The 15800-nt window shown below is 37.5% G+C and overlaps 1 protein-coding gene across 12 annotated transcripts in view; it reads left to right on the top strand.

The window, feature by feature from the left end:
* RNF38 (ring finger protein 38) overlaps positions 1 to 15800 on the top strand; it is a 220708-nt gene that overhangs the window by 149145 nt on the left and 55763 nt on the right. The window lies entirely within an intron of this gene.

Raw genomic sequence — 15800 nt, 5'->3', positions numbered from 1 at the left:
AACTACACCCTAAAAGGTATTAAACTGTATAATGATACCCTTTGACCCAGCAATACTATTATTAGATCTATACCCCAGAGAGGTGAAGAGGAAAATGACCTATGTGCAAAATAGCTCTTTTTGTGATAGCAAAAAATTGGAAGCTGACAGAATGCCTGTCAATTGTAGAATGGCTGGATTAGCTCATGTGTTATGGAATGGAATACTATTGTGCTATTAAAAAAATGAGGGATTGGTTTCAGAAAAGCCCGGAAAGACTTGTATGAACTTATGCAGGATAAAGTGAGCATAACCAGGAAGACATTTTGTACAATAATATTATTGTAAAGCCAACTTCAAAATTCAAAAGACTTTAAAACTCTGACCAGCCGTGATTTCACAGGACTCATGGTGAAACTTGCTACTCAACTCCTGACCAAGAGCTGATGAATTCACATTGCAAATTGAGACTTTTGGGGGGAAAGACAGGATGGCTAGTGAAGGAATTTTTGTTTAGTTTTGTTCTTTTTTAATGGAAGAGAGGGGGGTAGAGAAGATGAATTTTTCATTGGTTAAAAAAAATTTTTTTTTAATTTAAAAAACTGGAGCAGTAGCTGCCGAACTGTATGGATTATGAAAAGGATAGTTGGTATATAGCCAAAAAAATTTAATAATTTAGTAATATGTCTAGTAATACTATGTCCCCCTTAATTCATACATTTTCTCATTTCTAAACCTTTGATCATTTCAAATGAATCATTTTTTCTAACTAGTTATAAAAAGCATCTGGGTAATTTGGTTATAGCACTGAATCTATTATATTAGGTAGTATTATCATTTTTATTATATTGATAAATCCCAACCATGAACAACAAATAAATGACTTTAATTATTTGTAGCCCTTTATTTCTGTGGAGTTTTTTCTAGTTGCATTTATATAAATCTTATGTCTTGGGTAGTTTAACTCCCAGATAGGTTATTTAATAGTCATTTGAATGAAATTTCTCTTTTACTTTTTTCCTGTTTCATTATTTCCTGTTTCATTATCAGTGTAGGAAGCTACACTTGTAAGGAGACTTCTTCTGATTGACAGATGTTCTCCAATTTATAGCTTGAAAGCTGCCCAGAGCACCAAAAAGTTAATTAACTCACCCTGGGTATGTGTCACATAGTATGTGTCAAGATGAGATGTGAATTCATGCCAGCCTGACTTCAGGAGGACCAGCTCTGGAGCCACAACACAATGCTGCCTGTTGTTGTTGTTGTTGTTGTTCATACTGAATAGCAGTGCTTTGATTTCTGTGGATTTTGCATCCTGATACCTTGCTGAAGTTACTTATCTTCTCTATTATTTAGATAAAAAAATACTCTTTGCTAAAAAACTGAGAGGGGTTCTGAGATTTTGTGGACACCATCATGTTATCAGCATAAAAGGGATATACCTGCTGATGTTTATGCTTTTCATTTCATTCTTTAATTGTAATGGCTAGCATTTCTAGAACTAAATTACATAATAATGGTGAATAGGGCATCCTCACCTTCGGTAACACTCTTTACACTGGAAAGTCTACTGTTTCTTCATTGCAAACAATGTTTTTCAACATACATTTTTGATCATGTTAAAGAAGGGCCCTTCCAATACTTGTGATTTTTAACATAAATGAGTGCTATTTTGTTATTAAAGCCTTTTTCTGCATCCATTGAAATTGTAGGGTTTTTTATCTTTGTTTATATGTTTAATTATGCTAATTATTTTCCTAATATTGACCCATACTTGCATCCCTGGTATGATTTCAGCTTTGTCATAGTGAATTTTTTGGACATACTTCTTTAGTCTTTTTGTTAGAATTTTGATATTTCAGCATTTACTATTCATTAGAAAGATTGATTTATACTTTGATCTCTGTCTCTCCCTTGAGTATTGAGACCATACTTGTTTCCTAAAAAGAGTTTGATAAAGTGCTTTCCATCTCTGTTTTTAAGAATAGATTTTCTTTTCTGTATCTTAGGTATTGTGCTTTAAATGTTGATTGAAACTATAAATCCATATATCCAAGGGTTACTGACTTGCTAATTTTCTTTCTAGTCTATTGGTTTTGTAAAAACAGATGTTTTACTAGTACCTGTTACATATATTTTTATTATAGTCAGTTAATGTTTAATTGAATTTAACTAATTTAACTACAGGTAGTTTTGAGCACATAGTGTATTTTATAATGACAAATACCTAATAAAATTAAAAGAGTAATATAAAATCTAAGGAAATAAACATTACATATATACAGATTGATTGTAAAATAAACCACAAAGCATTAGAATACATTGTAATTTTTTATTAATGTATATACAATCACTTCTCAATATATTCCATCAAAAGTTCATTCCTATTATATGTTTGATATATAAGCCCTTGCTCCATCTGATGGAAATCCATAGCATCAACTTTTTCATCAGGTATCCATTGAAGTATATCCTACATTCCTGGGTAAAAGCCCATTATTCCTTTTAAGTTATGAGCTGGGGGTGGCTAGGTGTGGCAATGAGTAAGAGTGCTGGCTCCAGAGTTCTGGCCTCAGATAATTAACACCCACACACCCCCCCCCCCCCCCCACACACACACAACTGGCCATGTGACTTTGAGCAAGTTACTTAACTCCAATTGCTTTAAAAAAAAAAAAAAAGTTATGAGCTGAAAAGCCAAAACTTTTTCTCAAACTCCTCAAGCCCCACCACCTGCCACCCTGCCCAGTCCTGGTCTTCCTAAGCACTGTTCATTTCACTACTGTCAAATTTTATTTGAAATGTTACTTTTTCACGATTCTATTTTGTTAGGGATATTCTAATGTGGTTTCGCTTTTGTTGATGTTTTAAAATTCTTCATTAAGAGTTTTATTTTTGGGGGTGGAGTCAAGATGGAGGAGTAGAAACAGGACCTTCCCGCTGCTCCAGCTTCCACCTTCCCCAATCCATGTAAAAAGGGGACTCTAAACAAACTTTGGAGCTGAAGAACCCACAAAATGATACAGAGAAGCTAACCTCCCACTGAGGACAGCCCGGCAGGCTGGCAGGAATCGGCCACCCCACACTGAGGCTTTAGCCCCAAGGCGGACCTGACCAGCCGCCGGCTGGAGGGACTCCAGATCAGCAGCAGCTGTGGCCATTTCCAGATTTATCAACACATAGATGCAAAGGACAAAGTGAGAGGTCAGTGCAGTCTGGACTTTAGGACCCAGTAAGTGGAGTGCAAGAAGCCTCTGAGACACAGGCACAGCCAGCCAGCGCCACTTAGCAACTTCAGCTCCTGGACTGCCTAGGGGGACCAAGCACCAGTCTGAGGGGTAATCACTCTTGCTTAAACCTTCTTGGATATGGATTGCAGTCTAGGGTGGAGGTCCTGGGGTGTGTCCAGCTTGCCAGAGCGTGTGGAGAGGGTACCCATCTAATACCTTGGGTAGCTGAGAAAACCCCAGTGTTTGGGATGAAAGCTCCCCTATCTGGCAGCAGAGTCTTACTGTGGCAGAAAGCCCAGGGGTCAAGGGACTGAGGGGCGACATGACCAGGCAAAGGAAAAAAAGCAGACAGAAGATTCCAACATTAGACTCCTATTTTGGGGACAAAAAGGAGCAAAGCATGGAACAGGAGGAAGACAGTGAAGTCAGAACTCCTGCACCAAAAGCTTCAAAGGAAAATACAAGCTGGTTACAGGCCATAGAAGACCTTAAGAAGCAGATAAGAGAAGTGGAGGAAAAATTGGGAAGAGGAATGAGAAAGATGCAAGAAAATTATGAAATGAGTCAACAACCTGACTGAGGAAAATCATACCTTAAAAAACAGACTGACTCAAAAGGCAAAAGAGGCTCAAAAAGGCAATGAGGAGAAGAATGCCTTAAAAAGACGAATTTGTCAGTTGGAAAAAGAATCTCAAGAGCTCAGTGAGGAGAATCATTGCTTCAGAATTAGATTGGAGCAAATGGAAGCTAATGACTTTATGAGAAATCAAGATGCTGTTAAACAGATCCAAACAAATGAAAGAAAAGAAGGCAATGTGAAATATCTCATGGGAAAAACCACTGACCTGGAAAATAGATCCAGGAGAGATAATTTAAAAATTATTGGACTACCTGAAAGCCATGATCAAAGTAAGAACCTAGAAATCATCCTCCCGGAAGTTCTCAAAGAAAACTGCCCTGATGTTTTAGAACCATAGGGCAAAATAGAGGTTGAAAGAATCCACCAATCACCTCCTGAGAAAGATCCCAAAAAGAAAACTCCTAGGAATATTGTAGCCAGGTTCCAGAATTCCCACATCAAGGAGAGAATATCACAAGCAGCCAGGAAGAAACAATTTGAATATTGGAAACACAATCAGGAAAACCCAGGATCTGGCAGCTTCTACACTGAGGGATCGAAGGGCTTGTAATATGATATTCTGGAGGTCAAAGGAGCTGGGATTAAAACCAAGAGTCACCTACCCAGCAAAACTGAGTATCAGGTTTCATGGAAAAATATGGTCATTCAGTGGAATAGAGGACTTTGAAGCATTCTTGATGAAAAAACAAGAGTTGAACAGAAAATTTGACACTCAGATACAAGAAGCAAGAGAAGCATGAGAAGGTAAACAGGGAAAAGAAATCATAAGGACCTTATCAAAGTTGAACTATTAACATTCCTACATGGAAAAACAATAATTGTAACTTATGAAACTTTTCTCAGTAGTTGAAGGGAATATATATATGAGGGTATATGGTCATATGAATACATATGTGAATGTGTGTATATATGTTTATAGATAGAGGGCACAGGCCCAATTTAACAGGAAGGGATGATGCTTAAAAGGTGAAGTTAAGAGGTGAGAGAGGAATATAATGAGAGGAGATGGAGAGAGACAGAATGGGGTAAACTATCTGGTATAGAAGAGGCAAGGGAAAATGGTTACAATGGAGAGGAAGAATAGGAAGGCAAAAGGGAATGGGTCAACCTTATTCCCATTGAATTTGGCTTGAGGAGGGAATGAAATATACACTAAATAGGGTATCTCATCCTCCAGGAGAGTAGGGGGGGAAAGGGGATGGGAGGGCAGGCTTGGGGGGAGGGAAGTTGGAAGCACCCACTTTTGAAGAGGGACATGATCAAAGTAGAGAATAGAACAAGTGGGAGGGGGGATAGGAGGGAGGGAAATATAGCCAGTCTTTTACAATATATCTACTAAGTTGTTGTTTTGCATTAGCCACACATGTACAACCTATACTGAACTGCTTATGTTCCCAGTAAGGGTGGGTGACAAGGGAGGAAGGGAATGAATCTGGAATTCAAAGTTTTAAAATCAAATTTTCAAATATATGTGTGTGTGTGTGTGTATGTATATATATATATATATATATACATATATATATACATATATATATACAGAGAGAGAGAGAGATACTATTATTAATACTATTTTACATGTAATTGGGAAATAAGATATACAGGCACTGGGGCATAGAGATCCACTGGAAAAGTCGAAAGGGGTATGTATGGAAGAAAATATGGGAGAGAGCAGATTGAAGGAGGGGATATCCTGTGAGACTGCTATTTTGAGGCAGTGGATAGGGGAAAAATGGGGAGAAAATTTGTAACGCAAAATCTGGTGGAATTGATGTAAATCAGAAGTTAATAAAGCATATGAAAAAAAGTTTTATTTTCTTCATTGAGAGTTATAATTTGTCACCCATTTTGATTTCTAATTTCTTTGATTAATTTAATTTCTCTTTTGAACTATACAAATTTGTCATTCTATGCTCTCTGGGGAGTTTTAAGGCTTTATCTTTAATTAGGACCAGTTGGTTTGCCCTCCTTCAAATTACAATATTTATTTATTGAGCTTTATCTTTCCTTCTGTTTTTGAGATCTTTGTTAGTTTATTTGCTTGTGCACTGGGGTTTCATTGAGGCTTTTTCTTTGGAGAAGCATCATAGATGTAGAGCTAAAAGGTTCCTTAGGTCATAAAGTCTGAACCATTCATTTTACAGTTGAGGAACTGAGACCTAGAAATAAGTGATTTGTTTAGGGTCATATAGCTAGTAAATATCCGAGTCAATTACACCACATCTGACAATTCCTTCTTTTAGGGTTGCCAGGTTGAAGAAATTTACAGAAAACTACTGATTTGCCATCTTGCTAGTCTTGTAATCTTCACATGTTCATTTCCCCATTCTGCCTTCCTCTTCTGAAAACTTTATCTTTAAGCAGCAAAGAAGACATCACCCACTAGAATGTTCACTTTCTTCCCAGAGACTTGATGATATTTAGCAATACTTTCAAAATTCCTTTTGATAATATTAATTATGCTCTTGCTATCTATTAGGAGTAGCTGTCATCACTTTTTGACAATTCTTAGGAAAGCTCTCTCATCCTGATAGAACACTGAGACTGGAGTCAGGAAGACCTGAGTTAAAATTCTCTCTCATACAGTTACTAGCTGTGTGACCCTGGTCAAATCACTTAAACTCTTTTCCTCAGTTTCCTCAACTGTGAAAATTGGGATTCATAACAGCATCTGCCCGCCAGGGTTGTTGTGAGGATCAAATGAGATAAAATTCTTAGCACGGTGACTGGCACATAGCATACGCTATATAAATCCTTATGACCTTCAGTTTTCCTGAGTAGATAGATGTTCTAAGACAACAGTAGATCTCTGAAAGGGTGTCTTTTAACTATCTTAGGACACCTTAGCAGGGGATCACCAACCACCTGGATTCTCTGGGTTTTACTGACTGATCTCTCACTTGATGGAACATATAAATTTACTTCATTAATGAAAGACAAGGAGCTGCTTTTTTTTCTTAGTAGTTCCAACTCCTTTTTCTTTGTAAATAGCTTTATCTTTTTCTTAGCTTGATTCCAAGTGTTCATTTATCACCCTGTTTTTCTCTCCTGTTTCTAGCACAAATCATGTTCTACTCTTCCTTTTCAGATAATTTCTCCTTATTCCCCCCTTTTTCTTCTTAAGGAAAGTTTCATTCACCTGATACCCTAGAGAAAAGAAAGGAACTCTTCCAACTTTTTTTTAATCTCCTTTTATAGGTAAATCAGTTATTCAATCATACCAAAAAGGTGATTACAGTACATACCATGTATGTTCACTGCAGTATTCTTCCCGTTTTCCGTGCTTGCATGGAATCTCATTCAAGCTTTTGTTGGCCTTTTGTAATGCCGTGCCCAGGCAGCTTTCCAAAAGAATGCTACTGTGAACAGCTTTTAAAGTTCTGATTACACAGTATAGCGGTCACTATTTATTCCATAACAAATCAAAGCAAAACTTTCACAGAAAATCAAGGTACAGCATTCACAATATTACAACTTAACACAGAAAATCACAATGTAATATTCACAACATGGTCTCAAAGTACAGTAGTCAAAGGCTTCCACTCATGGGGCAACTAAGTTAACTCAATCAGTCACTTATCAGTAGTCTCAAAGTATAGTAGTCAAAGTCTTCCACTCTTGGGGCAAAGTCTTGATTAACTCAGTTAATTAACTAATTAATTAAGATTAACTCAGTCACTTATTCAGCAATCAATTACTAAGTATCATACACAAAACCTTCCATCCCTTAGGTCACTAGTTAACTATAATTCCATAATTACTCAGTCAAGGAGAGGTCTTTTCATCTTGGCTTGGGGCCTGTTCTCACATTCCCTGGATCCCCTTCCATGGTCCCAGATTCTACCTGGATTCACCAGACTGTCACCTGGGTTCAATGGCAGACAGCTCCCAGTTCCTTGACCAGCTCTCTGGGCAGGTCCTGCTCCAGACTGAAGTTCACAGGGTCTGGTCCATGTCAGATCTTTCACCATTTCTGCTCCAGGGAATTCAAAGCTCAACCAAGCCACAAACAAAATCTCAGCATCCTAGTCACGTCTCCTCAGTCACCTGGGCTCCTGGCTCCTGGGATCCCGCTCAGAAGAAGCTCCAACACAAGTTCTCGGGAAATTCTGGCTCAGTTCTCCATTCTCTTTTCTGTACCTGCTCTGCCACCAGATCCTGGTCTCAAGAAAATTCTGACTCTGCCTCTCTGGGGCTTTTCCTTATATACACACAGCATTAGCTACCTGTTTAAGCCAACCTCTTCCTGTTACATCAGTAACAGGAGACAGGAGTTCATACCTTCTGTTTCCCCAACAGAGGCTTGATCAGTTACTGAGTGCTAAGTACCTGCTACTTTTGCCAACACAAAGGGATCTTCAAATTCAGGATTACATTACCACTTTCCAATGGCTTTTCTGTCCAACTTCCCAAAGAGAACTGAAATCCTTTTCCTTTCCTTTTCTTCCATTCATATTCCTTAAGGAAGAAATGACATTCTTTCTTGGTAAGCCTAACTGTCCCATCAGTACTTATCCAATCCTCTTTTACCTTTTCCTGAACTATTATTGCCTCAGCACTTTAACCCTTGTTCTTTCTTCTTTCTTTTCACTGATGTGTTTCTGAGTTTTGGAATTCAGAGACCTTTCTTCAAATCCTGCCTCTGACACTTGATAGCTGGCTGACTCTGAGCAAAGTCACCAAAGATCTCTAAAAGAATTTATTTTTGTTAATTTTGCCACCATTCTTTCAGTTATTTGTTCTTGAAACTCCATCTTGAACTCCACCCTCTCACTCAAATCTGATTTACTGAAACCTGTGTATTCTTCCTCTTCCAGTTTCTTTCACCTTCATCTCCTTTCTATTCCTATAGCTCCTAATCTAGTTGAGTTCTCCATCATTCCTCTGGATTACTATAATATATAAGTGTCCTTATTGCTTTCCCTACATTATGAGATTAGCTTTCCCAGAGTGTCATTGTAATCCTGAAAAATTTCTCCCTCAGAAAATTTCAATAGGAATAGTAAAGAGGGCACTTGACTTGGAGTCAGGTGAGACTTGCTTTTGAATCATTTCTCTGACACTGTGATATCAAGGCACTTGACCTTTCTTACGCTCAGTTTCTTACTTTAAAATAACCATTATAATACCTGGGTTGTTGGGAGAATCCATTTTCTATCAGCAATTATGCTTGATTTCAGCTCCACAGAATTTCTGTGGAGTTTGATTCTTCATTACCTCTTGGACCACATTGCCTGTGGAGTTTTCTTGGCAAAGATACTGAAGTGGTTTGCCATTTCCTTTTCCAGTGGATTAAAGCAAATAGAAGTTAAGTGACTTTCCCAGGATCCTATACCTCCTACGTGTCTAAGGCTGGATTTGAACTTGGGTCTTCCTGACTTTGGGCCCAGTGCACTATACACTGAGCCATCTACTTGCATCCTACCATGGAACCATTATCCTCGTATCCCATAGTGACTATATTTAAGGCTTATTTACTGTTCTCTCTTCTAGCATTTAGCACAGTGACTGGAACATAATAGGTATTTAATAAATGCTGTTTATATAACTGAGTTTTTATGATACCGATTTCTTTATATTCTGCCTGTGTGACTGCTTCTCAGTCACATTTGTTGGATCTTAATGTGTGGCCCACTAGCTGTGGGTGTATTCCAGATCTCTGACTTGGGCCTTCTTCTCTTTCCACATTCATTTGGTGATCTCATCACTTCCCATTGGATGAATTTATTATCTCTAGACAGATGATTCCCAGATCTTAATATCCAGCTCTCGTTCCTCTTCTGAGCTCTAGTCTCACATCACTAATTTTCCAATGAACATTTCCAATTGGATGTCCCATAAGAATTTCAAACTCATATCTAAAATAGAATTCATTTTCATTCCCCTCCAAACCTGAACTTAATATTATTGTTAAAGGAGGTAACTCAGGTGGCTCGGTGCATAGAGTGCAGAGCCTGGAGTCAGGAAAACTTAAGTTCAGATCTATCTTTAGACACTTACTCATACCCTGGGCAAATCATTTAATCCATTTGCCTTAATCCATTGGAGAAGGAAGTGGCAAACCATGTCTTTTCCAAGACAGCCCCACGGGTATTATGGTCCACAAGGTCATGAAGAGTGGGACACAACTGAACAACAACAACAAAATTATTGTTGAGGGTGTTTGCCATCCTTCTTTTCAAACATACTTGCTGTCAAGACAAATCATCATATTCAAGTAGTTGCCAAATCTTGTCAGATCTGTCTCCAAAACATCTCTCACATATGCCCCCTTCTTTCTTCTCACAAAGCCACCAGCCTAATTTATCTCTTTCCTGGACTATAGTTATCCCTTCCACATAGCAACTTTCCTCATCACAATTTCAATATATCATGGGTTGGCATAAAAAATTCAGTGGGAATTTTTTCGGGACTTTTGCAGAAGCTGCAGACAACACAGAAAAAGTTTAGAAACTCAGAAATGCATAAAACATATGTATAATATTGTATAATGTCAACATGTTTTATCTTTTAATCCTGTAACAATTCAGACTTCTTATTTGATATGGAGGGCCAAAAAATTTTACTCAGAGTTTTGAGATGGGGCAGCATACCCCTCACCCTTGTGATAGGCAAGGGATAACTCTAATTAATCTCCCTACCTGAAGCTTTTTAATTTTAATCCATCTTCCAACATCCATCAAAGTGATTTGTAAATGTTATAATAGAGTTTTGGGGGCAATATAACCATATACTTGGACCCTATCATCACAATTCCAGATTTTCTTATAGAAGAAATAGAATTGGCATTAAAGAGTACCAAGAGTACCAAGAAAATGGGCTGATTGGAAGTGTGTATAGAGGACATCTTGCTGTTGGCAACACAGTGTGAGGATTTTGAGAGGCTTGATGTACAAGGTAACTTAAGGAGAAGAATGTACCAAAAGTGTGGGGAAATATCAAACCTTACTAATATTGAAAAAAAAGAGTCACCAAGGGAAGAGCTATATGCCTGCTGTCCCATCTAAATAAAATCTGTGTGTCATTGTTAGACAAACTGAGACATCTTAATGTGAGTGTTAATATAGGAAACAAGTTGACTTTTGAAAATGGTATTAAACAGTGTAATACATCTTCATTTCAAAGTTAATTGAAAAATGTATAGAATGTGAGACCCCAATTGTACATATTGCTAATTAGAAAAAAAGCATTTTTTTTTCTAGGAAAAAGCTGAACTCTCCAAGTTCTTTTATAACAAGCTATCTCCTATCCATATAACCAAAGCAGTCAAAAATTCTTGAGAGGTATAGCAACAGAAATAAACCTGTTCAAACATCAGATGAGCTTTAAACTCTGTGCTAAAGGTGTTTGTCACCATGGTGAAAGAGATCCGGCACTGTGTCCAAATTAAATAAGGAAACCCTGTGGGTGGGACAGCATGCTGATTACACCAAACCCTACCACATTGGAGAGCCTCCTGGAAGAGATCTCTGATCCTTCAAGGAGGCTGGCATGTGCCCATCCACTTTGGAAAAACTAACTATTGAATAGGAACTTTTGTTGTCCAGGATTACAGCAAGCATTTGAATGCATGCTCTGCTGAGCTTTTTCATTAATATGCATATATAGGACAAACTGTATATTTGACCATGAATTAGCCTCCTGAGATAAACCTAAGAAGATTGGACTTTTCACTTTGGGAGAATTGTGAAACTCCATTTTAGGACCCCCACATTTTTTTCAGGAAAAAAGACACCTTTTTTTTTTTTTGGCTTTTTGGAGGGGCAATTGGGGTTGTGACTTGCCCGAGGTCACATGGCCAGTTTTTTGTGTTAAGTGTCTGAGTCCAGATTTGAACTCATGTCCTCCTGACTCCAGGGCTGATGCTCTATTTACTGTGCCACCTAGCCGCTCCGACACCTATCTTTTTAATACCAACATTCTACTGGCTTGACTTTAGCCAATAAAACATGGGACTATAGCAGTCTTTCAAGTAAATGTAAACAGGATTGTAAAATTGGATGGTGTTGGAAAGAGGAGAAAGTCAGCTCGACCTTCTGAGACTGAGGTCTAAAGAGGGAACTCTGAATCTCCCCAGATCATTAGTTAATAATCATTTTTCTCATGATCTGCATCATTGCAGGGAACTTGGAAATCAGTGAGATTACAGATCTGTTTGACTCCTCTATGTATTATAAACATTTCCTGTGGATATTTATCTTAAGGGACAGTAGTTTCTATTAGACAAGTAGGAGAAGAATGCTAATTGGATGTTTTACTATGTATTTTACTCTTGGAGCAGGTGGAATAATGAAAACTATTTTTCCAAAAATTATTTCTATTCAATTTTTAAAAATACTTTTGTGTGCATTTGAATATTGGTATATTACAATTCCCAAGATAGCAAGTCAAACTGAAAAAGTTAATCAGCTTCCTCATTATTTCCCTTTATGTAGTTTTTCCTTTATTCATGTGTTGGCTAGATGATTGGAGCAGGTAGACTACTAAAGTTGCTTCCAAATGTAGAACCCTGTTATAAATAACTATCTTAGATGGAAACACAATAACCTGAATTTTAGCTCCTTTTTTGCCCAAGTGCATGTGTGTTTGCACACAAACATATTTCTTCTCTCCTGCTTTATTCTTCCATTCCCCCCTCCTCCTTTTTTTCTTCTTCCCCACCCTGACCCTTTAGCCAATAAAAGTAAAATCAATTAGGTTTTTTGGTTTCTTTTTAAATCCTGACCTGAAATGGAAAGGCTGAGACTTGTATTTGAGGAAAAGATTCTAGAGATTTTCAAGGGCTTCTTACAGAATGTATAACAGAAAATTTATCCTTAGAAGAGAGAGAGAGAGAGAGAGAGAGAGAGAGAGAGAGAGAGAGAGAGAGAGAGAGAGAGGGAGGGAGAGGGAGGAAGGAAGGAAGGAAGGAAGGAAGGAAGGAAGGAAGGAAGGAAGGAAGGAAGGAAGGAAGGAAGGAAGGAAGGAAGGAAAGAAGGAAAGAAAGAAAGAAACACACTTCTCATTCCCCAGACCATTTCTCTCTTGATCCATTGTTTTATGCAATCTATACTCTTTCTTTCCTTGACGTGCTCTCTGTTGTCCCTGGGCTTCCTTTCAGACTCAACTAAACCTCCTCCAGAAGATCTTTCCTAAATATCCCCTCCACTACTGGTATTACTCCTCCCCCTCCAAGGTTAACTTCCTTCTGCTGTGTATTTGTCTTATGTGTTTCAGAGATATATATTTATATATACCGTGTTTCCCCAATAATAAGACACTGTCTTATTAATTTTTTTGGACAGAAAAACACCAGAGGGCTTATTTTCAGGGGAGGGCTTATTTTAATGAACATTGACAGCAATTTTAATAAACAGGTAAATGTGAACAAAAAAAATGTACCTTTATTCAATAAGCAAATCACTGGGGAAGAACAGGATGACGCGCTCACTGCTGCAGCTCTGATTGGATGCAGCTCGGAGCACGGCGTGCGTTTCACGGCGGGGGGGAGACAGTGCATACAGAGGGTACCATAATGTAGCGTGTAGCACAGGGGATCACCTTCACTACAGTAGCAATCTCAATAGGGCTTATTTTGGGGGGAGGGCTTATTTTAGAGGAATCTTACACAGTAAGAGGAGGGCTTATTTTTGGGATAGGTCTTATTATCAGGGAAACACGGTGTATGTATAGATATATATAGATATAGATATATATGTTGTGTCCTCATTACAATGTAAGCCCTTTGAAGGCAGATAACTGTTTTTGCTTTTTTCTTTTATCACCAGTGCTTAGAGCAATGCCTGGCACATAGTAAGGACTTGATAAGTATCTATATTCTCTCAAGGTCTAATCTGTTTTCTTCCTTAATTTTCTTTGCAATATAAACCTCAACTAGTAAATTATACAGCCTCCAGGTAATGTGTATATTCAAGGAAAATGGTGGTGCAAATAATTTTACTTATAAATGGGCACAAATATATAATTTTTTTATTTATGACTTAGGAAAGACTAAAGTCTTCTTCCAGCTCTTCATTTGCTGTAGAGGTTACTTTGAGGTCACAGAGGCTATGCAGGTAGAATATAAATTCTGGCATGGTTTAATTCTGATAGCCTTGGATATCTGTCATCTAAGGGGCCAGCCTTTCTGATCTTGGAGAGGCTCATCACCACATTGGCCTCTAGATGATGAATTTTTTCTTTCTTTCTTTTTTGCTTTTTGGAGGGCAGTTGGGGTTAAGTGACTTGCCCAAGGTCACACAGCTAGTTTTTGTGTTGTATCTGAGGCCAAATTTGAACTCGCCCTCCGGCTCTCCTCCTGACTCCAGAGCCAGTGCTCTATTCACTGTGCCACCTAGCCGCCCCTATGATGAATTTTTTCTAGCTAGTATACAAAGTCCAGGAGTTTTGATATACATTATTAGAGAGGAATACCTATACCTAATAAAACCATAAATCCATTAAGTACTGAGTCTTAAGTTTAAAAATGTATTTACATTTTCCAGATTCATGTAACTTTAGCCTAGAAGGACATCATAAAAGTTTATTAGAGCAGAAGGCATCCATTTTGCTATTTAAAATTTGCCACAGATAGTCCACTTAAATTGGGAGTTGTCTGTTAGTGGAAAATTTGAGGTTAATTGTAAAATGACCTTTTTTTCTTCTCCTTATCCCTTTTAATCTGTGAGAATATATCTTGTTCCTATTCTTTCTCAAAATATTTCCACTTTTACTTTGTACTCTTTTTGTCCTCTGTACTAGCCCATCTATCTTACCTTTACCCTTTCTAGATGTTTTTCTTGTTGTGACAGTAATTATATTCAATCTGCTTGGATTGAATCTTCCCGTAGGATTAATGACAGAGACCCTAGCTATTTCCTTGTACATGGAGTTTTACTTTATGGTAGCATATGTGGCTGAGGATATAGGAGCTATAGAGTTGAAAGCATATAGACGACTGTATACTGAATACTTACATTTGTATTTTAATGTAGATGAGTGGCAAAGATACCCCAAAAGGGTACAGTGCATGTAGGATCTCACACAATGTGTACGAACGGCTAATAACGGTAGTCTGGTGCCATCCCTGTTCCTTTTTAAAAATGTGCTATGGCTATCTAATGATTTCTTAACAAAACTGTATTTCTGTAATACATTTCTCTACATTTGCCTGGAGTTATTTTGTCACCATCATTGATTTCTACTTGTCACTCCTTTCAATACCTGTAATTTTAAAAAAAAGTTCTATTCTTGCATTCTTTTTCATCACAAGAGAATGGAATTTCATTCTCCTTAAATTAGTAGATGTATTGAGAATGTTGGTATAGTTGAACATTATTTAGCTCTACACTTGACCACAGAAAGTGGAAGTTTTTAATAATTCACTTATGTTGCTCATGTTTAACAAGAATTTATATCAAACATTTAAAATATGCGACAATTCTACTTTAGAGATCCTTCACCTTCTGGGGTCATATGATCATATGTTGTTTTCCTTTGCTTGATGGATGATTCCTGGAAATATAAGTCTATTAACTTTTGTGTTGAACAGAAGGTTTCCATGACCTTTTTCTTCCATGTTCCTTTTCTGATTATTTGACCAGTGAATAAAGAAATATTTCTAGGGGTGGCTAGGTGGCTCAGCGAGTAAGAGCACTGGCTCCAGTGTCAGGATGACCTGGGGATCAAATCTGGGCTCAGATACTTAGCACCACACCGAGAAATAACTGGCTGTATAAACTTGAGCAAGTTACTTAACCCCGATTGCTTTAAAAAAAAAAAAAAAAGAAATATTTCTAACATTGAATTTGCCACAAAAAAGCAAATCTCATTTTAAAATTTACTTAAGATTAACGTGATTCCATTAGTTATATAATGATCTTAAATTTTCTGTAGTAAAACAAATTAAATCCTGTTCATTTAGGTTCTTAATAATTTCTATGTACATAAAAATATTTTTTTCTTCTAAAAGACAT

This window comes from Petaurus breviceps, unplaced genomic scaffold (assembly GCF_028583685.1).
Source record: "Petaurus breviceps papuanus isolate PSGF00001 unplaced genomic scaffold, PetGlider_PUasm1.0 175, whole genome shotgun sequence".
NCBI classification, from domain to species: Eukaryota; Metazoa; Chordata; class Mammalia; order Diprotodontia; family Petauridae; genus Petaurus; species Petaurus breviceps.
The sequence above is the reverse complement of the archived record's forward strand: the minus strand, read 5'-3'. Positions and strand labels throughout refer to the sequence as shown.